This window comes from Hyla sarda, unplaced genomic scaffold (genome assembly GCF_029499605.1).
Source record: "Hyla sarda isolate aHylSar1 unplaced genomic scaffold, aHylSar1.hap1 scaffold_321, whole genome shotgun sequence".
Taxonomy (NCBI): domain Eukaryota; kingdom Metazoa; phylum Chordata; class Amphibia; order Anura; family Hylidae; genus Hyla; species Hyla sarda.
This window is the reverse complement of record NW_026609945.1, coordinates 19,767-43,098: the sequence shown is the minus strand read 5'-3', so window position 1 is coordinate 43,098 and position 23,332 is coordinate 19,767. Positions and strand designations below refer to the sequence as shown.

The 23,332-nt window shown below is 45.6% G+C and overlaps 8 non-coding genes and 3 pseudogenes across 8 annotated transcripts; all 11 read left to right on the top strand.

Moving 5' to 3' along the window:
• Positions 1–1,884: 1,884 nt before the first annotated feature.
• On the top strand, positions 1,885–2,075 carry LOC130329747 (U2 spliceosomal RNA). Its single transcript, XR_008873247.1, has one exon. It is a non-coding gene; the product is annotated as a U2 spliceosomal RNA (small nuclear RNA).
• Positions 2,076–4,162: 2,087 nt separating this feature from the next.
• Positions 4,163–4,292, top strand: LOC130329734 (U2 spliceosomal RNA; annotated as a pseudogene).
• A 1,450-nt stretch (positions 4,293–5,742) lies between these two features.
• Positions 5,743–5,927, top strand: LOC130329716 (U2 spliceosomal RNA). The gene has a single exon (XR_008873230.1). It is a non-coding gene; the product is annotated as a U2 spliceosomal RNA (small nuclear RNA).
• A 2,095-nt stretch (positions 5,928–8,022) lies between these two features.
• Positions 8,023–8,213, top strand: LOC130329745 (U2 spliceosomal RNA). The gene has a single exon (XR_008873246.1). It is a non-coding gene; the product is annotated as a U2 spliceosomal RNA (small nuclear RNA).
• A 2,093-nt stretch (positions 8,214–10,306) lies between these two features.
• Positions 10,307–10,497, top strand: LOC130329744 (U2 spliceosomal RNA). The gene has a single exon (XR_008873245.1). It is a non-coding gene; the product is annotated as a U2 spliceosomal RNA (small nuclear RNA).
• Positions 10,498–12,570: 2,073 nt separating this feature from the next.
• Positions 12,571–12,730, top strand: LOC130329725 (U2 spliceosomal RNA; annotated as a pseudogene).
• A 694-nt stretch (positions 12,731–13,424) lies between these two features.
• On the top strand, positions 13,425–13,612 carry LOC130329723 (U2 spliceosomal RNA). The gene has a single exon (XR_008873237.1). It is a non-coding gene; the product is annotated as a U2 spliceosomal RNA (small nuclear RNA).
• A 2,081-nt stretch (positions 13,613–15,693) lies between these two features.
• Positions 15,694–15,884, top strand: LOC130329743 (U2 spliceosomal RNA). The gene has a single exon (XR_008873244.1). It is a non-coding gene; the product is annotated as a U2 spliceosomal RNA (small nuclear RNA).
• Positions 15,885–17,975: 2,091 nt separating this feature from the next.
• Positions 17,976–18,105, top strand: LOC130329733 (U2 spliceosomal RNA; annotated as a pseudogene).
• A 1,452-nt stretch (positions 18,106–19,557) lies between these two features.
• On the top strand, positions 19,558–19,742 carry LOC130329715 (U2 spliceosomal RNA). The gene has a single exon (XR_008873229.1). It is a non-coding gene; the product is annotated as a U2 spliceosomal RNA (small nuclear RNA).
• Positions 19,743–21,814: 2,072 nt separating this feature from the next.
• On the top strand, positions 21,815–22,005 carry LOC130329698 (U2 spliceosomal RNA). Its single transcript, XR_008873218.1, has one exon. It is a non-coding gene; the product is annotated as a U2 spliceosomal RNA (small nuclear RNA).
• The last annotated feature ends 1,327 nt before the right edge of the window (positions 22,006–23,332 follow it).

Here is a 23,332-nt window from a genome sequence, read left to right as displayed (position 1 = left end):
TCCTTAATTGGATCATTTGAGTAGCCAGCACACCTGTGCAGGTAGGGCATGACATGATAGGCAGCTGCCTTGATAGCGGGTGGGTGCTGAATGTTCCTAATTGACAAAATAAGATTAATGCTTATGAAGAAATATAAAATCTCATCCCTTCCCCAATATCGCGCCACACCCCTACCCCTTAATTCCCTGGTTGAACTTGATGGACATATGTCTTTTTTCGACCGTACTAACTATGTAACTATGTAACATAACATGGGGGGGGGGGGGGGGGTCTCCTGGCTGTTCACACAGGTGTGTCATTGCTGTACATTGACCATGCATTGCTTCTGTGGTATTGCAAAGGCAAAGACAAATGCTTCCAGCCATCCATTGCACTAATGGATTGGTCATCAGCTGGCTGTCTATGTCCCGCATCAATATAGACCAAAGTACAGAGGGTTAGGCTATGCTATTGTGCACCTACCTGATGCATCAGAAGGTGCGAGGCCCTTGCTAAATTCTGTGCACAGACTTTGAGATCTATACTTTAGACTGTATCTAAACCTGCTCCAACATGGACTGACATTCTGGCCTACTTTCAGCCGATGTGACTTGTCTGTCGCTGAACAGTTGCTTTTTATGTATTCAGCACCTATGTATAATGTTGTAAAAATGCTCTAGAAGCTAAAGTCGCAGAAATGTCACACATATTTGGCCTGCAACTTTCTGTGCGACAAATTCAGACAGGAAAAATCAGTATAAATCCTTAGAAAATTATCCCCCAGTGTCTCCATCTGCTGGCGGTATTGAATAAGCATTGCTGCACTGATGGGGTATGCATTAGACGAAAAAAAAGAAGAAAAAGAAGAATAATACGCCCAGAAAAGAGGCGAAAAGGAGAAAAACGTAAAAAAAACGTGAAAAAAAAGTAAGAGGAAGAGAAGGGAAAAAAAGGTGGAAATGGGTTTAAAAGTGATTTCGGCGGAGAAATATATATATATATATATATATATATATATATATATATATATACGCGCACACACACACATATATATAAACGTATTCTCCGTTGAGATATTGCAGCCGCTGCTGTGTCCAGGCCCAGGAGCCTTAGCACTGTGCTGTGATGTCACTCAATACCACTGACATCACTAGGTGTAAACAACATCTCTCCTTTGCTGTGTATGTGACTATGGAGCTGTTTGGTGATGTCGTCTATTATGGCCTTCATAGAAGCAACAGGAGATTGTTGCATCCATCTAGAACCCTCAGAACTACAGTGCTATGATGTCACTCACTTCCACAGGCCTTGCAGAGTGTAAACAACAACAACCCAGCTTTGTTGTGTATGTAACCATAGGGATTTGTGATGTCACCTAGAACCTTCACAGCAGCGACAGCTTTATGAGGAGCATCAGCACTGCTCTGCCTGAGCAGAACCATCACCGCCATAGGTTGTCAAATAACCCGGGTTTAACCCACACAGGTAAGTCCAATGGGGTGCAGGCATGTCCTCTATGCTTACAGCTTCCCGTGGGTGTTGGTTTGATACCGTTTGGGGACAGCCAAGGAGGCATCTGCAGGCAACAAAGGTAGGTGTGTGCTTGTGTGTGTGTTTCCTATGCAGATCCTAAGCCCAGTGTCACATGCAAGTAGGAGGAGTAAGAAGGGTTCCTGGCAAATCCGGGTTATGGATTGCATTTAAAAAGGCCCCGTGGGAGTGCAATGGGCCCCTGTCTTGCTGCTTAGCAATAATGGTATGGGTTTAGGTTCTGCTGTGTGTACTGGTGGTTGACTGCCCCCCAGCCCAGAGTGTGCATGGAAAATTGTCTGGCAGCCTCCCTGACAGCAAGCAGTGATAGTGCCCATGAAGGGCACCTTGTTGGGCCCGCCCCTTTCACGGTTATCGCTTCTCGGCCTTTTGGCTAAGATCAAGTGTAGTATCTGTTCTTATCAGTTTAATATCTGATACGTCCCCTATCTGGGGACCATATATTAAATGGATTTTTGAGAACGGGGGCCGATTTCGAAGCTTGCTTCCGTCGCCCTATGCATTGACCCGATATGGCAGTATCTTCGGGTACAGTGCACCACCCCCTTACAGGGTTAAAAAGAAAGATTCCTACTTTCATTGCTACCTGCTTGCTGGCTAGCCAGCTAGCCAGCCCTGTGGGCCTTGCTGCTGCTGCAGCCAAAAAACAAAAGGTGGTGCTGCTGCTGCTTCTGCTGCTTCTGCTTCTGCTTGTGTCTGGCCGCTGTTGGAGCGTCCAGGCACAGGACTTCTGCTGCTGCTGACTAAATGGCCTCCTTAATTGGATCATTTGAGTAGCCAGCACACCTGTGCAGGTAGGGCATGACATGATAGGCAGCTGCCTTGATAGCGGGTGGGTGCTGAATGTTCCTAATTGACAAAATAAGATTAATGCTTATGAAGAAATATAAAATCTCATCCCTTCCCCAATATCGCGCCACACCCCTACCCCTTAATTCCCTGGTTGAACTTGATGGACATATGTCTTTTTTCGACCGTACTAACTATGTAACTATGTAACATAACATGGGGGGGGGGGGGGTCTCCTGGCTGTTCACACAGGTGTGTCATTGCTGTACATTGACCATGCATTGCTTCTGTGGTATTGCAAAGGCAAAGACAAATGCTTCCAGCCATCCATTGCACTAATGGATTGGTCATCAGCTGGTTGTCTATGTCCCGCATCAATATAGACCAAAGTACAGAGGGTTAGGCTATGCTATTGTGCACCTACCTGATGCATCAGAAGGTGCGAGGCCCTTGCTAAATTCTGTGCACAGACTTTGAGATCTATACTTTAGACTGTATCTAAACCTGCTCCAACATGGACTGACATTCTGGCCTACTTTCAGCCGATGCGACTTGTCTGTCGCTGAACAGTCGCTTTTTATGTATTCAGCACCTATGTATAATGTTGTAAAAATGCTCTAGAAGCTAAAGTCGCAGAAATGTCACACATATTTGGCCTGCAACTTTCTGTGCGACAAATTCAGACAGGAAAAATCAGTATAAATCCTTAGAAAATTATCCCCCAGTGTCTCCATCTGCTGGCGGTATTGAATAAGCATTGCTGCACTGATGGGGTATGCATTAGACGAAAAAAAAGAAGAAAAAGAAGAATAATACGCCCAGAAAAGAGGCGAAAAGGAGAAAAACGTAAAAAAACGTGAAAAAAAAGTAAGAGGAAGAGAAGGGAAAAAAAGGTGGAAATGGGTTTAAAAGTGATTTCGGCGGAGAAATATATATATATATATATATATATATATATATATATATATACGCGCACACACACACATATATATAAACGTATTCTCCGTTGAGATATTGCAGCCGCTGCTGTGTCCAGGCCCAGGAGCCTTAGCACTGTGCTGTGATGTCACTCAATACCACTGACATCACTAGGTGTAAACAACATCTCTCCTTTGCTGTGTATGTGACTATGGAGCTGTTTGGTGATGTCGTCTATTATGGCCTTCATAGAAGCAACAGGAGATTGTTGCATCCATCTAGAACCCTCAGAACTACAGTGCTATGATGTCACTCACTTCCACAGGCCTTGCAGAGTGTAAACAACAACAACCCAGCTTTGTTGTGTATGTAACCATAGGGATTTGTGATGTCACCTAGAACCTTCACAGCAGCGACAGCTTTATGAGGAGCATCAGCACTGCTCTGCCTGAGCAGAACCATCACCGCCATAGGTTGTCAAATAACCCGGGTTTAACCCACACAGGTAAGTCCAATGGGGTGCAGGCATGTCCTCTATGCTTACAGCTTCCCGTGGGTGTTGGTTTGATACCGTTTGGGGACAGCCAAGGAGGCATCTTCAGGCAACAAAGGTAGGTGTGTGCTTGTGTGTGTGTTTCCTATGCAGATCCTAAGCCCAGTGTCACATGCAAGTAGGAGGAGTAAGAAGGGTTCCTGGCAAATCCGGGTTATGGATTGCATTTAAAAAGGCCCCATGGGAGTGCAATGGGCCCCTGTCTTGCTGCTTAGCAATAATGGTATGGGTTTAGGTTCTGCTGTGTGTACTGGTGGTTGACTGCCCCCCAGCCCAGAGTGTGCATGGAAAATTGTCTGGCAGCCTCCCTGACAGCAAGCAGTGATAGTGCCCATGAAGGGCACCTTGTTGGGCCCGCCCCTTTCACGGTTATCGCTTCTCGGCCTTTTGGCTAAGATCAAGTGTAGTATCTGTTTGCTTGATCTGGCTGGAAGGTGCCCGGGGTACCCGCTCCTTTTCCCTGGGGGATCGTCCCATCTATATGGTGGGACTAAACCCCCTTGCTGACATCAGGGTTGCGGCTTAGTCCCCGGGCAACGAGGAGCGATCACTACCTACCTGCCTGCAGTAGGGGAGGTGTTTTTTCTGCGATGGAGGAGGCTGGCAAGAAAGAAGAGCCTGCTGGAGGTGTACCTAGCTACGCCAGACTACGAAATGGAGTCCGAATTACTCTTTTGGATGCTGGAAAGAAGGAGAGAGGTTTATTCTTCGTGGTGGAGGAGATTTTGTTCCAGCTTTTTGAGCTGAGGAAGGACCAGATATTATCGATGCTGGAATTTCCAAGAAGTGGAGTCTATGATGTGGTTCTGGTTTCGGAGGAGGACTATGGTGTGTTCTGCAATAAAGCATTGCTGTGGAAGTCGCACCCTAAGTTGGGAGGGGTAGAGATTACTCCCCATTTCCCGACTCGGGAAAGACTTATAACTGTGAGGATGTACAGTCCGTATATCACAGAAGAAGAGATTGTTCTGTTCCTTTCTAGATTCTGTGAGGAGGTGAAGCCAAAAGGCAAGATCTATAATCAATATGGACTTTGGACGACAAAGTGGAAATTTCAAGTGAAGTTTCAGAAAACACCTGATGGAAAGCTAATTTATCCCCCAGGGCGTTTTAAGATTGGCCCAGTAAATGGTGACCTGTTCTTTTCAGGCATGGACGACTTTTGTCGAAAGTGTAAAAGGTATGGCCATAGGAAAGATTTTTGTGATATTGTTTGGTGCTATAAATGCCAAGAAGAAGGCCATGAGCCAGAAGCATGTAAGGTGAAGAAAAAGTGTCATCTATGTGGTGATGAGGGACACCTGGCAGTAATGTGTCCTAAGAAGAAGAAGAAGAAAAAGGAGGTTATGAAACGAAGTAGGGAGGAGGAAACTGATGTGAGGGAAGAACCTGAAGAGGAGGAAACTCCAACCAGGAAAGTGATGGAGGAGAAGAAAAGGAAAGAAAATGAAGAAGAATATGTACCGGTAGAGTATGGAGGCTCTCTTGATGTTGTCTTCAAGAGTGTGTCAAAAAAAAGAGAAAAAAGCCTTTGACGAGGATTTGGGAAATCTGAAAGAAAGATTGGGAATCAAAGTCAATGAAGCAAGGGATAAAGTCTATTGTTCCTTTCACGCAGATATAGATAGATTTGTGGAAACATACAAGGTTCCAGCGTGGCTGGCGATTCCAGCCAAAAGTGAGATGCTGAGTGGATCTATAACTTGTGGTTTCTTAGACTTCTTGATGGTCTTTGCATGGAGAAGAGGAATGACATTTGGGTAATTTTTCTTTAAGAAATTATAGAATTATAGTATGGTTAGTTTTGGTTTGATAATTTTTTTATGTTTTAAATATGGTTTCTTTTATTGTTTAAAAAAAAAAAAAAAAAAAAGAGATGAAGAAATAAAGAAAAACGGGTTTTCCTGATGATGAACAAAAAATTAAGCTCAAATAAGATCTTAGAGCTCTGATGGAGTTCTGAGGGTTAACTAAAAAAAAAAATCTGTTCTTATCAGTTTAATATCTGATACGTCCCCTATCTGGGGACCATATATTAAATGGATTTTTGAGAACGGGGGCCGATTTCGAAGCTTGCTTCCGTCGCCCTATGCATTGACCCGATATGGCAGTATCTTCGGGTACAGTGCACCACCCCCTTACAGGGTTAAAAAGAAAGATTCCTACTTTCATTGCTACCTGCTTGCTGGCTAGCCAGCTAGCCAGCCCTGTGGGCCTTGCTGCTGCTGCAGCCAAAAAACAAAAGGTGGTGCTGCTGCTGCTTCTGCTGCTTCTGCTTCTGCTTGTGTCTGGCCGCTGTTGGAGCGTCCAGGCACAGGACTTCTGCTGCTGCTGACTAAATGGCCTCCTTAATTGGATCATTTGAGTAGCCAGCACACCTGTGCAGGTAGGGCATGACATGATAGGCAGCTGCCTTGATAGCGGGTGGGTGCTGAATGTTCCTAATTGACAAAATAAGATTAATGCTTATGAAGAAATATAAAATCTCATCCCTTCCCCAATATCGCGCCACACCCCTACCCCTTAATTCCCTGGTTGAACTTGATGGACATATGTCTTTTTTCGACCGTACTAACTATGTAACTATGTAACATAACATGGGGGGGGGGGGGGGGGGGTCTCCTGGCTGTTCACACAGGTGTGTCATTGCTGTACATTGACCATGCATTGCTTCTGTGGTATTGCAAGGGCAAAGACAAATGCTTCCAGCCATCCATTGCACTAATGGATTGGTCATCAGCTGGTTGTCTATGTCCCGCATCAATATAGACCAAAGTACAGAGGGTTAGGCTATGCTATTGTGCACCTACCTGATGCATCAGAAGGTGCGAGGCCCTTGCTAAATTCTGTGCACAGACTTTGAGATCTATACTTTAGACTGTATCTAAACCTGCTCCAACATGGACTGACATTCTGGCCTACTTTCAGCCGATGCGACTTGTCTGTCGCTGAACAGTCGCTTTTTATGTATTCAGCACCTATGTATAATGTTGTAAAAATGCTCTAGAAGCTAAAGTCGCAGAAATGTCACACATATTTGGCCTGCAACTTTCTGTGCGACAAATTCAGACAGGAAAAATCAGTATAAATCCTTAGAAAATTATCCCCCAGTGTCTCCATCTGCTGGCGGTATTGAATAAGCATTGCTGCACTGATGGGGTATGCATTAGACGAAAAAAAAGAAGAAAAAGAAGAATAATACGCCCAGAAAAGAGGCGAAAAGGAGAAAAACGTAAAAAAACGTGAAAAAAAAAGTAAGAGGAAGAGAAGGGAAAAAAAGGTGGAAATGGGTTTAAAAGTGATTTCGGCGGAGAAATATATATATATATATATATATATATATATATATATATATATACGCGCACACACACACATATATATAAACGTATTCTCCGTTGAGATATTGCAGCCGCTGCTGTGTCCAGGCCCAGGAGCCTTAGCACTGTGCTGTGATGTCACTCAATACCACTGACATCACTAGGTGTAAACAACATCTCTCCTTTGCTGTGTATGTGACTATGGAGCTGTTTGGTGATGTCGTCTATTATGGCCTTCATAGAAGCAACAGGAGATTGTTGCATCCATCTAGAACCCTCAGAACTACAGTGCTATGATGTCACTCACTTCCACAGGCCTTGCAGAGTGTAAACAACAACAACCCAGCTTTGTTGTGTATGTAACCATAGGGATTTGTGATGTCACCTAGAACCTTCACAGCAGCGACAGCTTTATGAGGAGCATCAGCACTGCTCTGCCTGAGCAGAACCATCACCGCCATAGGTTGTCAAATAACCCGGGTTTAACCCACACAGGTAAGTCCAATGGGGTGCAGGCATGTCCTCTATGCTTACAGCTTCCCGTGGGTGTTGGTTTGATACCGTTTGGGGACAGCCAAGGAGGCATCTGCAGGCAACAAAGGTAGGTGTGTGCTTGTGTGTGTGTTTCCTATGCAGATCCTAAGCCCAGTGTCACATGCAAGTAGGAGGAGTAAGAAGGGTTCCTGGCAAATCCGGGTTATGGATTGCATTTAAAAAGGCCCCGTGGGAGTGCAATGGGCCCCTGTCTTGCTGCTTAGCAATAATGGTATGAGTTTAGGTTCTGCTGTGTGTACTGGTGGTTGACTGCCCCCCAGCCCAGAGTGTGCATGGAAAATTGTCTGGCAGCCTCCCTGACAGCAAGCAGTGATAGTGCCCATGAAGGGCACCTTGTTGGGCCCGCCCCTTTCACGGTTATCGCTTCTCGGCCTTTTGGCTAAGATCAAGTGTAGTATCTGTTCTTATCAGTTTAATATCTGATACGTCCCCTATCTGGGGACCATATATTAAATGGATTTTTGAGAACGGGGGCCGATTTCGAAGCTTGCTTCCGTCGCCCTATGCATTGACCCGATATGGCAGTATCTTCGGGTACAGTGCACCACCCCCTTACAGGGTTAAAAAGAAAGATTCCTACTTTCATTGCTACCTGCTTGCTGGCTAGCCAGCTAGCCAGCCCTGTGGGCCTTGCTGCTGCTGCAGCCAAAAAACAAAAGGTGGTGCTGCTGCTGCTTCTGCTGCTTCTGCTTCTGCTTGTGTCTGGCCGCTGTTGGAGCGTCCAGGCACAGGACTTCTGCTGCTGCTGACTAAATGGCCTCCTTAATTGGATCATTTGAGTAGCCAGCACACCTGTGCAGGTAGGGCATGACATGATAGGCAGCTGCCTTGATAGCGGGTGGGTGCTGAATGTTCCTAATTGACAAAATAAGATTAATGCTTATGAAGAAATATAAAATCTCATCCCTTCCCCAATATCGCGCCACACCCCTACCCCTTAATTCCCTGGTTGAACTTGATGGACATATGTCTTTTTTCGACCGTACTAACTATGTAACTATGTAACATAACATGGGGGGGGGGGGGGGGTCTCCTGGCTGTTCACACAGGTGTGTCATTGCTGTACATTGACCATGCATTGCTTCTGTGGTATTGCAAAGGCAAAGACAAATGCTTCCAGCCATCCATTGCACTAATGGATTGGTCATCAGCTGGCTGTCTATGTCCCGCATCAATATAGACCAAAGTACAGAGGGTTAGGCTATGCTATTGTGCACCTACCTGATGCATCAGAAGGTGCGAGGCCCTTGCTAAATTCTGTGCACAGACTTTGAGATCTATACTTTAGACTGTATCTAAACCTGCTCCAACATGGACTGACATTCTGGCCTACTTTCAGCCGATGTGACTTGTCTGTCGCTGAACAGTTGCTTTTTATGTATTCAGCACCTATGTATAATGTTGTAAAAATGCTCTAGAAGCTAAAGTCGCAGAAATGTCACACATATTTGGCCTGCAACTTTCTGTGCGACAAATTCAGACAGGAAAAATCAGTATAAATCCTTAGAAAATTATCCCCCAGTGTCTCCATCTGCTGGCGGTATTGAATAAGCATTGCTGCACTGATGGGGTATGCATTAGACGAAAAAAAAGAAGAAAAAGAAGAATAATACGCCCAGAAAAGAGGCGAAAAGGAGAAAAACGTAAAAAAAACGTGAAAAAAAAGTAAGAGGAAGAGAAGGGAAAGAAAGGTGGAAATGGGTTTAAAAGTGATTTCGGCGGAGAAATATATATATATATATATATATATATATATTATATATATATATACGCGCACACACACACATATATATAAACGTATTCTCCGTTGAGATATTGCAGCCGCTGCTGTGTCCAGGCCCAGGAGCCTTAGCACTGTGCTGTGATGTCACTCAATACCACTGACATCACTAGGTGTAAACAACATCTCTCCTTTGCTGTGTATGTGACTATGGAGCTGTTTGGTGATGTCGTCTATTATGGCCTTCATAGAAGCAACAGGAGATTGTTGCATCCATCTAGAACCCTCAGAACTACAGTGCTATGATGTCACTCACTTCCACAGGCCTTGCAGAGTGTAAACAACAACAACCCAGCTTTGTTGTGTATGTAACCATAGGGATTTGTGATGTCACCTAGAACCTTCACAGCAGCGACAGCTTTATGAGGAGCATCAGCACTGCTCTGCCTGAGCAGAACCATCACCGCCATAGGTTGTCAAATAACCCGGGTTTAACCCACACAGGTAAGTCCAATGGGGTGCAGGCATGTCCTCTATGCTTACAGCTTCCCGTGGGTGTTGGTTTGATACCGTTTGGGGACAGCCAAGGAGGCATCTGCAGGCAACAAAGGTAGGTGTGTGCTTGTGTGTGTGTTTCCTATGCAGATCCTAAGCCCAGTGTCACATGCAAGTAGGAGGAGTAAGAAGGGTTCCTGGCAAATCCGGGTTATGGATTGCATTTAAAAAGGCCCCGTGGGAGTGCAATGGGCCCCTGTCTTGCTGCTTAGCAATAATGGTATGGGTTTAGGTTCTGCTGTGTGTACTGGTGGTTGACTGCCCCCCAGCCCAGAGTGTGCATGGAAAATTGTCTGGCAGCCTCACTGACAGCAAGCAGTGATAGTGCCCATGAAGGGCACCTTGTTGGGCCCGCCCCTTTCACGGTTATCGCTTCTCGGCCTTTTGGCTAAGATCAAGTGTAGTATCTGTTCTTATCAGTTTAATATCTGATACGTCCCCTATCTGGGGACCATATATTAAATGGATTTTTGAGAACGGGGGCCGATTTCGAAGCTTGCTTCCGTCGCCCTATGCATTGACCCGATATGGCAGTATCTTCGGGTACAGTGCACCACCCCCTTACAGGGTTAAAAAGAAAGATTCCTACTTTCATTGCTACCTGCTTGCTGGCTAGCCAGCTAGCCAGCCCTGTGGGCCTTGCTGCTGCTGCAGCCAAAAAACAAAAGGTGGTGCTGCTGCTGCTTCTGCTGCTTCTGCTTCTGCTTGTGTCTGGCCGCTGTTGGAGCGTCCAGGCACAGGACTTCTGCTGCTGCTGACTAAATGGCCTCCTTAATTGGATCATTTGAGTAGCCAGCACACCTGTGCAGGTAGGGCATGACATGATAGGCAGCTGCCTTGATAGCGGGTGGGTGCTGAATGTTCCTAATTGACAAAATAAGATTAATGCTTATGAAGAAATATAAAATCTCATCCCTTCCCCAATATCGCGCCACACCCCTACCCCTTAATTCCCTGGTTGAACTTGATGGACATATGTCTTTTTTCGACCGTACTAACTATGTAACTATGTAACATAACATGGGGGGGGGGGGGGTCTCCTGGCTGTTCACACAGGTGTGTCATTGCTGTACATTGACCATGCATTGCTTCTGTGGTATTGCAAAGGCAAAGACAAATGCTTCCAGCCATCCATTGCACTAATGGATTGGTCATCAGCTGGCTGTCTATGTCCCGCATCAATATAGACCAAAGTACAGAGGGTTAGGCTATGCTATTGTGCACCTACCTGATGCATCAGAAGGTGCGAGGCCCTTGCTAAATTCTGTGCACAGACTTTGAGATCTATACTTTAGACTGTATCTAAACCTGCTCCAACATGGACTGACATTCTGGCCTACTTTCAGCCGATGCGACTTGTCTGTCGCTGAACAGTCGCTTTTTATGTATTCAGCATCTATGTATAATGTTGTAAAAATGCTCTAGAAGCTAAAGTCGCAGAAATGTCACACATATTTGGCCTGCAACTTTCTGTGCGACAAATTCAGACAGGAAAAATCAGTATAAATCCTTAGAAAATTATCCCCCAGTGTCTCCATCTGCTGGCGGTATTGAATAAGCATTGCTGCACTGATGGGGTATGCATTAGACGAAAAAAAAGAAGAAAAAGAAGAATAATACGCCCAGAAAAGAGGCGAAAAGGAGAAAAACGTGAAAAAAAAGTAAGAGGAAGAGAAGGGAAAAAAAGGTGGAAATGGGTTTAAAAGTGATTTCGGCGGAGAAATATATATATATATATATATATATATATATATATATACGCGCACACACACACATATATATAAACGTATTCTCCGTTGAGATATTGCAGCCGCTGCTGTGTCCAGGCCCAGGAGCCTTAGCACTGTGCTGTGATGTCACTCAATACCACTGACATCACTAGGTGTAAACAACATCTCTCCTTTGCTGTGTATGTGACTATGGAGCTGTTTGGTGATGTCGTCTATTATGGCCTTCATAGAAGCAACAGGAGATTGTTGCATCCATCTAGAACCCTCAGAACTACAGTGCTATGATGTCACTCACTTCCACAGGCCTTGCAGAGTGTAAACAACAACAACCCAGCTTTGTTGTGTATGTAACCATAGGGATTTGTGATGTCACCTAGAACCTTCACAGCAGCGACAGCTTTATGAGGAGCATCAGCACTGCTCTGCCTGAGCAGAACCATCACCGCCATAGGTTGTCAAATAACCCGGGTTTAACCCACACAGGTAAGTCCAATGGGGTGCAGGCATGTCCTCTATGCTTACAGCTTCCCGTGGGTGTTGGTTTGATACCGTTTGGGGACAGCCAAGGAGGCATCTGCAGGCAACAAAGGTAGGTGTGTGCTTGTGTGTGTGTTTCCTATGCAGATCCTAAGCCCAGTGTCACATGCAAGTAGGAGGAGTAAGAAGGGTTCCTGGCAAATCCGGGTTATGGATTGCATTTAAAAAGGCCCCGTGGGAGTGCAATGGGCCCCTGTCTTGCTGCTTAGCAATAATGGTATGGGTTTAGGTTCTGCTGTGTGTACTGGTGGTTGACTGCCCCCCAGCCCAGAGTGTGCATGGAAAATTGTCTGGCAGCCTCCCTGACAGCAAGCAGTGATAGTGCCCATGAAGGGCACCTTGTTGGGCCCGCCCCTTTCACGGTTATCGCTTCTCGGCCTTTTGGCTAAGATCAAGTGTAGTATCTGTTCTTATCAGTTTTCATGCTGGTGGGGATGGGTGCTGCATGGAGGATGCAGGTGTACCAGGGCTTTCCGGGGCTGGTTCTGAGGAATCAGCTCGACGGCTGCCCCGATGTGACCTGTTCCCTCCGGGTCTCGCCATGAGGCTGAGAGGGTCTAGAGCCGAGGTACTTTTGTGCCTCGGGGAGTGGTGACCCCGAGGTGCCGAAACTCACTGGGAGAATAGACTCACTGAGTTGAAGCACGGGCACCATAATCTCTTCACCTTGTGGCACTCACCTCTTGATTCCCGGCCTTCTGGCTAGGATCAGAGAAATTTTTATAGATCCGGCCGGATGTCCGGGCAGTATATCTGCACACATTCACTTATTTATTTCTTTTTTGTCTCACTGTGTCACTTTTTGCGTGTTGTGTGTTCACAGGATTGGTCAGGATGCGGTAGCCCTTCTGGGTGTCCCTCCTGGCGGTCTAGGGGAGGTGTGTGTGGCTATTAGGTTCCGCACCTCCCTGCAAACACCCCGGGTACTCCTGCTTTGGCAGGGTACCTACCGTAATCGGCTCTGCGGGCAGATACCTTGGCTAACGCCAAGGGGGATGCCGGGAGCATTTGTGGTCCCCTAGTAGCTTCGGCGAAAAGGGACATCGAACCTGGAACCTCGCAGGTACCTTTTGGTCCGGAGGCGAAGGGTAAGGTTTGTTGGGGGGCCTCTCTCCTATCGGAGAAGGGCTTGCGATAGACCGCATCCTTTGTGCACGTTTTTTTAGTGTAACACGTTTGCACTTTTTCTTGCACTTTGGGTGAATCGAAAGCACGTTCCTCGGCAATTTAAAAAAAAAAAAAAAAAAAAAAAAATCTGTTCTTATCAGTTTAATATCTGATACGTCCCCTACCTGGGGACCATATATTAAATGGATTTTTGAGAACGGGGGCCGATTTCGAAGCTTGCTTCCGTCGCCCTATGCATTGACCCGATATGGCAGTATCTTCGGGTACAGTGCACCACCCCCTTACAGGGTTAAAAAGAAAGATTCCTACTTTCATTGCTACCTGCTTGCTGGCTAGCCAGCTAGCCAGCCCTGTGGGCCTTGCTGCTGCTGCAGCCAAAAAACAAAAGGTGGTGCTGCTGCTGCTTCTGCTGCTTCTGCTTGTGTCTGGCCGCTGTTGGAGCGTCCAGGCACAGGACTTCTGCTGCTGCTGACTAAATGGCCTCCTTAATTGGATCATTTGAGTAGCCAGCACACCTGTGCAGGTAGGGCATGACATGATAGGCAGCTGCCTTGATAGCGGGTGGGTGCTGAATGTTCCTAATTGACAAAATAAGATTAATGCTTATGAAGAAATATAAAATCTCATCCCTTCCCCAATATCGCGCCACACCCCTACCCCTTAATTCCCTGGTTGAACTTGATGGACATATGTCTTTTTTCGACCGTACTAACTATGTAACTATGTAACATAACATGGGGGGGGGGGGGGTCTCCTGGCTGTTCACACAGGTGTGTCATTGCTGTACATTGACCATGCATTGCTTCTGTGGTATTGCAAAGGCAAAGACAAATGCTTCCAGCCATCCATTGCACTAATGGATTGGTCATCAGCTGGCTGTCTATGTCCCGCATCAATATAGACCAAAGTACAGAGGGTTAGGCTATGCTATTGTGCACCTACCTGATGCATCAGAAGGTGCGAGGCCCTTGCTAAATTCTGTGCACAGACTTTGAGATCTATACTTTAGACTGTATCTAAACCTGCTCCAACATGGACTGACATTCTGGCCCACTTTCAGCCGATGCGACTTGTCTGTCGCTGAACAGTCGCTTTTTATGTATTCAGCACCTATGTATAATGTTGTAAAAATGCTCTAGAAGCTAAAGTCGCAGAAATGTCACACATATTTGGCCTGCAACTTTCTGTGCGACAAATTCAGACAGGAAAAATCAGTATAAATCCTTAGAAAATTATCCCCCAGTGTCTCCATCTGCTGGCGGTATTGAATAAGCATTGCTGCACTGATGGGGTATGCATTAGACGAAAAAAAAGAAGAAAAAGAAGAATAATACGCCCAGAAAAGAGGCGAAAAGGAGAAAAACGTAAAAAAACGTGAAAAAAAAGTAAGAGGAAGAGAAGGGAAAAAAAGGTGGAAATGGGTTTAAAAGTGATTTCGGCGGAGAAATATATATATATATATATATATATATATATATATATATATACGCGCACACACACACATATATATAAACGTATTCTCCGTTGAGATATTGCAGCCGCTGCTGTGTCCAGGCCCAGGAGCCTTAGCACTGTGCTGTGATGTCACTCAATACCACTGACATCACTAGGTGTAAACAACATCTCTCCTTTGCTGTGTATGTGACTATGGAGCTGTTTGGTGATGTCGTCTATTATGGCCTTCATAGAAGCAACAGGAGATTGTTGCATCCATCTAGAACCCTCAGAACTACAGTGCTATGATGTCACTCACTTCCACAGGCCTTGCAGAGTGTAAACAACAACAACCCAGCTTTGTTGTGTATGTAACCATAGGGATTTGTGATGTCACCTAGAACCTTCACAGCAGCGACAGCTTTATGAGGAGCATCAGCACTGCTCTGCCTGAGCAGAACCATCACCGCCATAGGTTGTCAAATAACCCGGGTTTAACCCACACAGGTAAGTCCAATGGGGTGCAGGCATGTCCTCTATGCTTACAGCTTCCCGTGGGTGTTGGTTTGATACCGTTTGGGGACAGCCAAGGAGGCATCTGCAGGCAACAAAGGTAGGTGTGTGCTTGTGTGTGTGTTTCCTATGCAGATCCTAAGCCCAGTGTCACATGCAAGTAGGAGGAGTAAGAAGGGTTCCTGGCAAATCCGGGTTATGGATTGCATTTAAAAAGGCCCCGTGGGAGTGCAATGGGCCCCTGTCTTGCTGCTTAGCAATAATGGTATGGGTTTAGGTTCTGCTGTGTGTACTGGTGGTTGACTGCCCCCCAGCCCAGAGTGTGCATGGAAAATTGTCTGGCAGCCTCCCTGACAGCAAGCAGTGATAGTGCCCATGAAGGGCACCTTGTTGGGCCCGCCCCTTTCACGGTTATCGCTTCTCGGCCTTTTGGCTAAGATCAAGTGTAGTATCTGTTCTTATCAGTTTAATATCTGATACGTCCCCTATCTGGGGACCATATATTAAATGGATTTTTGAGAACGGGGGCCGATTTCGAAGCTTGCTTCCGTCGCCCTATGCATTGACCCGATATGGCAGTATCTTCGGGTACAGTGCACCACCCCCTTACAGGGTTAAAAAGAAAGATTCCTACTTTCATTGCTACCTGCTTGCTGGCTAGCCAGCTAGCCAGCCCTGTGGGCCTTGCTGCTGCTGCAGCCAAAAAACAAAAGGTGGTGCTGCTGCTGCTTCTGCTGCTTCTGCTTCTGCTTGTGTCTGGCCGCTGTTGGAGCGTCCAGGCACAGGACTTCTGCTGCTGCTGACTAAATGGCCTCCTTAATTGGATCATTTGAGTAGCCAGCACACCTGTGCAGGTAGGGCATGACATGATAGGCAGCTGCCTTGATAGCGGGTGGGTGCTGAATGTTCCTAATTGACAAAATAAGATTAATGCTTATGAAGAAATATAAAATCTCATCCCTTCCCCAATATCGCGCCACACCCCTACCCCTTAATTCCCTGGTTGAACTTGATGGACATATGTCTTTTTTCGACCGTACTAACTATGTAACTATGTAACATAACATGGGGGGGGGGGGGGTCTCCTGGCTGTTCACACAGGTGTGTCATTGCTGTACATTGACCATGCATTGCTTCTGTGGTATTGCAAAGGCAAAGACAAATGCTTCCAGCCATCCATTGCACTAATGGATTGGTCATCAGCTGGCTGTCTATGTCCCGCATCAATATAGACCAAAGTACAGAGGGTTAGGCTATGCTATTGTGCACCTACCTGATGCATCAGAAGGTGCGAGGCCCTTGCTAAATTCTGTGCACAGACTTTGAGATCTATACTTTAGACTGTATCTAAACCTGCTCCAACATGGACTGACATTCTGGCCTACTTTCAGCCGATGCGACTTGTCTGTCGCTGAACAGTCGCTTTTTATGTATTCAGCACCTATGTATAATGTTGTAAAAATGCTCTAGAAGCTAAAGTCGCAGAAATGTCACACATATTTGGCCTGCAACTTTCTGTGCGACAAATTCAGACAGGAAAAATCAGTATAAATCCTTAGAAAATTATCCCCCAGTGTCTCCATCTGCTGGCGGTATTGAATAAGCATTGCTGCACTGATGGGGTATGCATTAGACGAAAAAAAAGAAGAAAAAGAAGAATAATACGCCCAGAAAAGAGGCGAAAAGGAGAAAAACGTAAAAAAACGTGAAAAAAAAGTAAGAGGAAGAGAAGGGAAAAAAAGGTGGAAATGGGTTTAAAAGTGATTTCGGCGGAGAAATATATATATATATATATATATATATATATATATATATATATATACGCGCACACACACACATATATATAAACGTATTCTCCGTTGAGATATTGCAGCCGCTGCTGTGTCCAGGCCCAGGAGCCTTAGCACTGTGCTGTGATGTCACTCAATACCACTGACATCACTAGGTGTAAACAACATCTCTCCTTTGCTGTGTATGTGACTATGGAGCTGTTTGGTGATGTCGTCTATTATGGCCTTCATAGAAGCAACAGGAGATTGTTGCATCCATCTAGAACCCTCAGAACTACAGTGCTATGATGTCACTCACTTCCACAGGCCTTGCAGAGTGTAAACAACAACAACCCAGCTTTGTTGTGTATGTAACCATAGGGATTTGTGATGTCACCTAGAACCTTCACAGCAGCGACAGCTTTATGAGGAGCATCAGCACTGCTCTGCCTGAGCAGAACCATCACCGCCATAGGTTGTCAAATAACCCGGGTTTAACCCACACAGGTAAGTCCAATGGGGTGCAGGCATGTCCTCTATGCTTACAGCTTCCCGTGGGTGTTGGTTTGATACCGTTTGGGGACAGCCAAGGAGGCATCTTCAGGCAACAAAGGTAGGTGTGTGCTTGTGTGTGTGTTTCCTATGCAGATCCTAAGCCCAGTGTCACATGCAAGTAGGAGGAGTAAGAAGGGTTCCTGGCAAATCCGGGTTATGGATTGCATTTAAAAAGGCCCCGTGGGAGTGCAATGGGCCCCTGTCTTGCTGCTTAGCAATAATGGTATGGGTTTAGGTTCTGCTGTGTGTACTGGTGGTTGACTGCCCCCCAGCCCAGAGTGTGCATGGAAAATTGTCTGGCAGCCTCCCTGACAGCAAGCAGTGATAGTGCCCATGAAGGGCACCTTGTTGGGCCCGCCCCTTTCACGGTTATCGCTTCTCGGCCTTTTGGCTAAGATCAAGTGTAGTATCTGTTTGCTTGATCTGGCTGGAAGGTGCCCGGGGTACCCGCTCCTTTTCCCTGGGGGATCGTCCCATCTATATGGTGGGACTAAACCCCCTTGCTGACATCAGGGTTGCGGCTTAGTCCCCGGGCAACGAGGAGCGATCACTACCTACCTGCCTGCAGTAGGGGAGGTGTTTTTTCTGCGATGGAGGAGGCTGGCAAGAAAGAAGAGCCTGCTGGAGGTGTACCTAGCTACGCCAGACTACGAAATGGAGTCCGAATTACTCTTTTGGATGCTGGAAAGAAGGAGAGAGGTTTATTCTTCGTGGTGGAGGAGATTTTGTTCCAGCTTTTTGAGCTGAGGAAGGACCAGATATTATCGATGCTGGAATTTCCAAGAAGTGGAGTCTATGATGTGGTTCTGGTTTCGGAGGAGGACTATGGTGTGTTCTGCAATAAAGCATTGCTGTGGAAGTCGCACCCTAAGTTGGGAGGGGTAGAGATTACTCCCCATTTCCCGACTCGGGAAAGACTTATAACTGTGAGGATGTACAGTCCGTATATCACAGAAGAAGAGATTGTTCTGTTCCTTTCTAGATTCTGTGAGGAGGTGAAGCCAAAAGGCAAGATCTATAATCAATATGGACTTTGGACGACAAAGTGGAAATTTCAAGTGAAGTTTCAGAAAACACCTGATGGAAAGCTAATTTATCCCCCAGGGCGTTTTAAGATTGGCCCAGTAAATGGTGACCTGTTCTTTTCAGGCATGGACGACTTTTGTCGAAAGTGTAAAAGGTATGGCCATAGGAAAGATTTTTGTGATATTGTTTGGTGCTATAAATGCCAAGAAGAAGGCCATGAGCCAGAAGCATGTAAGGTGAAGAAAAAGTGTCATCTATGTGGTGATGAGGGACACCTGGCAGTAATGTGTCCTAAGAAGAAGAAGAAGAAAAAGGAGGTTATGAAACGAAGTAGGGAGGAGGAAACTGATGTGAGGGAAGAACCTGAAGAGGAGGAAACTCCAACCAGGAAAGTGATGGAGGAGAAGAAAAGGAAAGAAAATGAAGAAGAATATGTACCGGTAGAGTATGGAGGCTCTCTTGATGTTGTCTTCAAGAGTGTGTCAAAAAAAAGAGAAAAAAGCCTTTGACGAGGATTTGGGAAATCTGAAAGAAAGATTGGGAATCAAAGTCAATGAAGCAAGGGATAAAGTCTATTGTTCCTTTCACGCAGATATAGATAGATTTGTGGAAACATACAAGGTTCCAGCGTGGCTGGCGATTCCAGCCAAAAGTGAGATGCTGAGTGGATCTATAACTTGTGGTTTCTTAGACTTCTTGATGGTCTTTGCATGGAGAAGAGGAATGACATTTGGGTAATTTTTCTTTAAGAAATTATAGAATTATAGTATGGTTAGTTTTGGTTTGATAATTTTTTTATGTTTTAAATATGGTTTCTTTTATTGTTTAAAAAAAAAAAAAAAAAAAAAAGAGATAAAGAAATAAAGAAAAACGGGTTTTCCTGATGATGAACAAAAAATCAAGCTCAAATAAGATCTTAGAGCTCTGATGGAGTTCTGAGGGTTAACTAAAAAAAAAAATCTGTTCTTATCAGTTTAATATCTGATACGTCCCCTATCTGGGGACCATATATTAAATGGATTTTTGAGAACGGGGGCCGATTTCGAAGCTTGCTTCCGTCGCCCTATGCATTGACCCGATATGGCAGTATCTTCGGGTACAGTGCACCACCCCCTTACAGGGTTAAAAAGAAAGATTCCTACTTTCATTGCTACCTGCTTGCTGGCTAGCCAGCTAGCCAGCCCTGTGGGCCTTGCTGCTGCTGCAGCCAAAAAACAAAAGGTGGTGCTGCTGCTGCTTCTGCTGCTTCTGCTTCTGCTTGTGTCTGGCCGCTGTTGGAGCGTCCAGGCACAGGACTTCTGCTGCTGCTGACTAAATGGCCTCCTTAATTGGATCATTTGAGTAGCCAGCACACCTGTGCAGGTAGGGCATGACATGATAGGCAGCTGCCTTGATAGCGGGTGGGTGCTGAATGTTCCTAATTGACAAAATAAGATTAATGCTTATGAAGAAATATAAAATCTCATCCCTTCCCCAATATCGCGCCACACCCCTACCCCTTAATTCCCTGGTTGAACTTGATGGACATATGTCTTTTTTCGACCGTACTAACTATGTAACTATGTAACATAACATGGGGGGGGGGGGGGGGGGGTCTCCTGGCTGTTCACACAGGTGTGTCATTGCTGTACATTGACCATGCATTGCTTCTGTGGTATTGCAAGGGCAAAGACAAATGCTTCCAGCCATCCATTGCACTAATGGATTGGTCATCAGCTGGTTGTCTATGTCCCGCATCAATATAGACCAAAGTACAGAGGGTTAGGCTATGCTATTGTGCACCTACCTGATGCATCAGAAGGTGCGAGGCCCTTGCTAAATTCTGTGCACAGACTTTGAGATCTATACTTTAGACTGTATCTAAACCTGCTCCAACATGGACTGACATTCTGGCCTACTTTCAGCCGATGCGACTTGTCTGTCGCTGAACAGTCGCTTTTTATGTATTCAGCACCTATGTATAATGTTGTAAAAATGCTCTAGAAGCTAAAGTCGCAGAAATGTCACACATATTTGGCCTGCAACTTTCTGTGCGACAAATTCAGACAGGAAAAATCAGTATAAATCCTTAGAAAATTATCCCCCAGTGTCTCCATCTGCTGGCGGTATTGAATAAGCATTGCTGCACTGATGGGGTATGCATTAGACGAAAAAAAAGAAGAAAAAGAAGAATAATACGCCCAGAAAAGAGGCGAAAAGGAGAAAAACGTAAAAAAACGTGAAAAAAAAGTAAGAGGAAGAGAAGGGAAAAAAAGGTGGAAATGGGTTTAAAAGTGATTTCGGCGGAGAAATATATATATATATATATATATACGCGCACACACACACATATATAAACGTATTCTCCGTTGAGATATTGCAGCCGCTGCTGTGTCCAGGCCCAGGAGCCTTAGCACTGTGCTGTGATGTCACTCAATACCACTGACATCACTAGGTGTAAACAACATCTCTCCTTTGCTGTGTATGTGACTATGGAGCTGTTTGGTGATGTCGTCTATTATGGCCTTCATAGAAGCAACAGGAGATTGTTGCATCCATCTAGAACCCTCAGAACTACAGTGCTATGATGTCACTCACTTCCACAGGCCTTGCAGAGTGTAAACAACAACAACCCAGCTTTGTTGTGTATGTAACCATAGGGATTTGTGATGTCACCTAGAACCTTCACAGCAGCGACAGCTTTATGAGGAGCATCAGCACTGCTCTGCCTGAGCAGAACCATCACCGCCATAGGTTGTCAAATAACCCGGGTTTAACCCACACAGGTAAGTCCAATGGGGTGCAGGCATGTCCTCTATGCTTACAGCTTCCCGTGGGTGTTGGTTTGATACCGTTTGGGGACAGCCAAGGAGGCATCTGCAGGCAACAAAGGTAGGTGTGTGCTTGTGTGTGTGTTTCCTATGCAGATCCTAAGCCCAGTGTCACATGCAAGTAGGAGGAGTAAGAAGGGTTCCTGGCAAATCCGGGTTATGGATTGCATTTAAAAAGGCCCCGTGGGAGTGCAATGGGCCCCTGTCTTGCTGCTTAGCAATAATGGTATGGGTTTAGGTTCTGCTGTGTGTACTGGTGGTTGACTGCCCCCCAGCCCAGAGTGTGCATGGAAAATTGTCTGGCAGCCTCCCTGACAGCAAGCAGTGATAGTGCCCATGAAGGGCACCTTGTTGGGCCCGCCCCTTTCACGGTTATCGCTTCTCGGCCTTTTGGCTAAGATCAAGTGTAGTATCTGTTCTTATCAGTTTAATATCTGATACGTCCCCTATCCGGGGGCCATATATTAAATGGATTTTTGAGAACGGGGGCCGATTTCGAAGCTTGCTTCCGTCGCCCTATGCATTGACCCGATATGGCAGTATCTTCGGGTACAGTGCACCACCCCCTTACAGGGTTAAAAAGAAAGATTCCTACTTTCATTGCTACCTGCTTGCTGGCTAGCCAGCTAGCCAGCCCTGTGGGCCTTGCTGCTGCTGCAGCCAAAAAACAAAAGGTGGTGCTGCTGCTGCTTCTGCTGCTTCTGCTTCTGCTTGTGTCTGGCCGCTGTTGGAGCGTCCAGGCACAGGACTTCTGCTGCTGCTGACTAAATGGCCTCCTTAATTGGATCATTTGAGTAGCCAGCACACCTGTGCAGGTAGGGCATGACATGATAGGCAGCTGCCTTGATAGCGGGTGGGTGCTGAATGTTCCTAATTGACAAAATAAGATTAATGCTTATGAAGAAATATAAAATCTCATCCCTTCCCCAATATCGCGCCACACCCCTACCCCTTAATTCCCTGGTTGAACTTGATGGACATATGTCTTTTTTCGACCGTACTAACTATGTAACTATGTAACATAACATGGGGGGGGGGGGGTCTCCTGGCTGTTCACACAGGTGTGTCATTGCTGTACATTGACCATGCATTGCTTCTGTGGTATTGCAAAGGCAAAGACAAATGCTTCCAGCCATCCATTGCACTAATGGATTGGTCATCAGCTGGCTGTCTATGTCCCGCATCAATATAGACCAAAGTACAGAGGGTTAGGCTATGCTATTGTGCACCTACCTGATGCATCAGAAGGTGCGAGGCCCTTGCTAAATTCTGTGCACAGACTTTGAGATCTATACTTTAGACTGTATCTAAACCTGCTCCAACATGGACTGACATTCTGGCCTACTTTCAGCCGATGTGACTTGTCTGTCGCTGAACAGTTGCTTTTTATGTATTCAGCACCTATGTATAATGTTGTAAAAATGCTCTAGAAGCTAAAGTCGCAGAAATGTCACACATATTTGGCCTGCAACTTTCTGTGCGACAAATTCAGACAGGAAAAATCAGTATAAATCCTTAGAAAATTATCCCCCAGTGTCTCCATCTGCTGGCGGTATTGAATAAGCATTGCTGCACTGATGGGGTATGCATTAGACGAAAAAAAAGAAGAAAAAGAAGAATAATACGCCCAGAAAAGAGGCGAAAAGGAGAAAAACGTAAAAAAAACGTGAAAAAAAAGTAAGAGGAAGAGAAGGGAAAGAAAGGTGGAAATGGGTTTAAAAGTGATTTCGGCGGAGAAATATATATATATATATATATATATATATATATATATATATATATATATACGCGCACACACACACATATATATAAACGTATTCTCCGTTGAGATATTGCAGCCGCTGCTGTGTCCAGGCCCAGGAGCCTTAGCACTGTGCTGTGATGTCACTCAA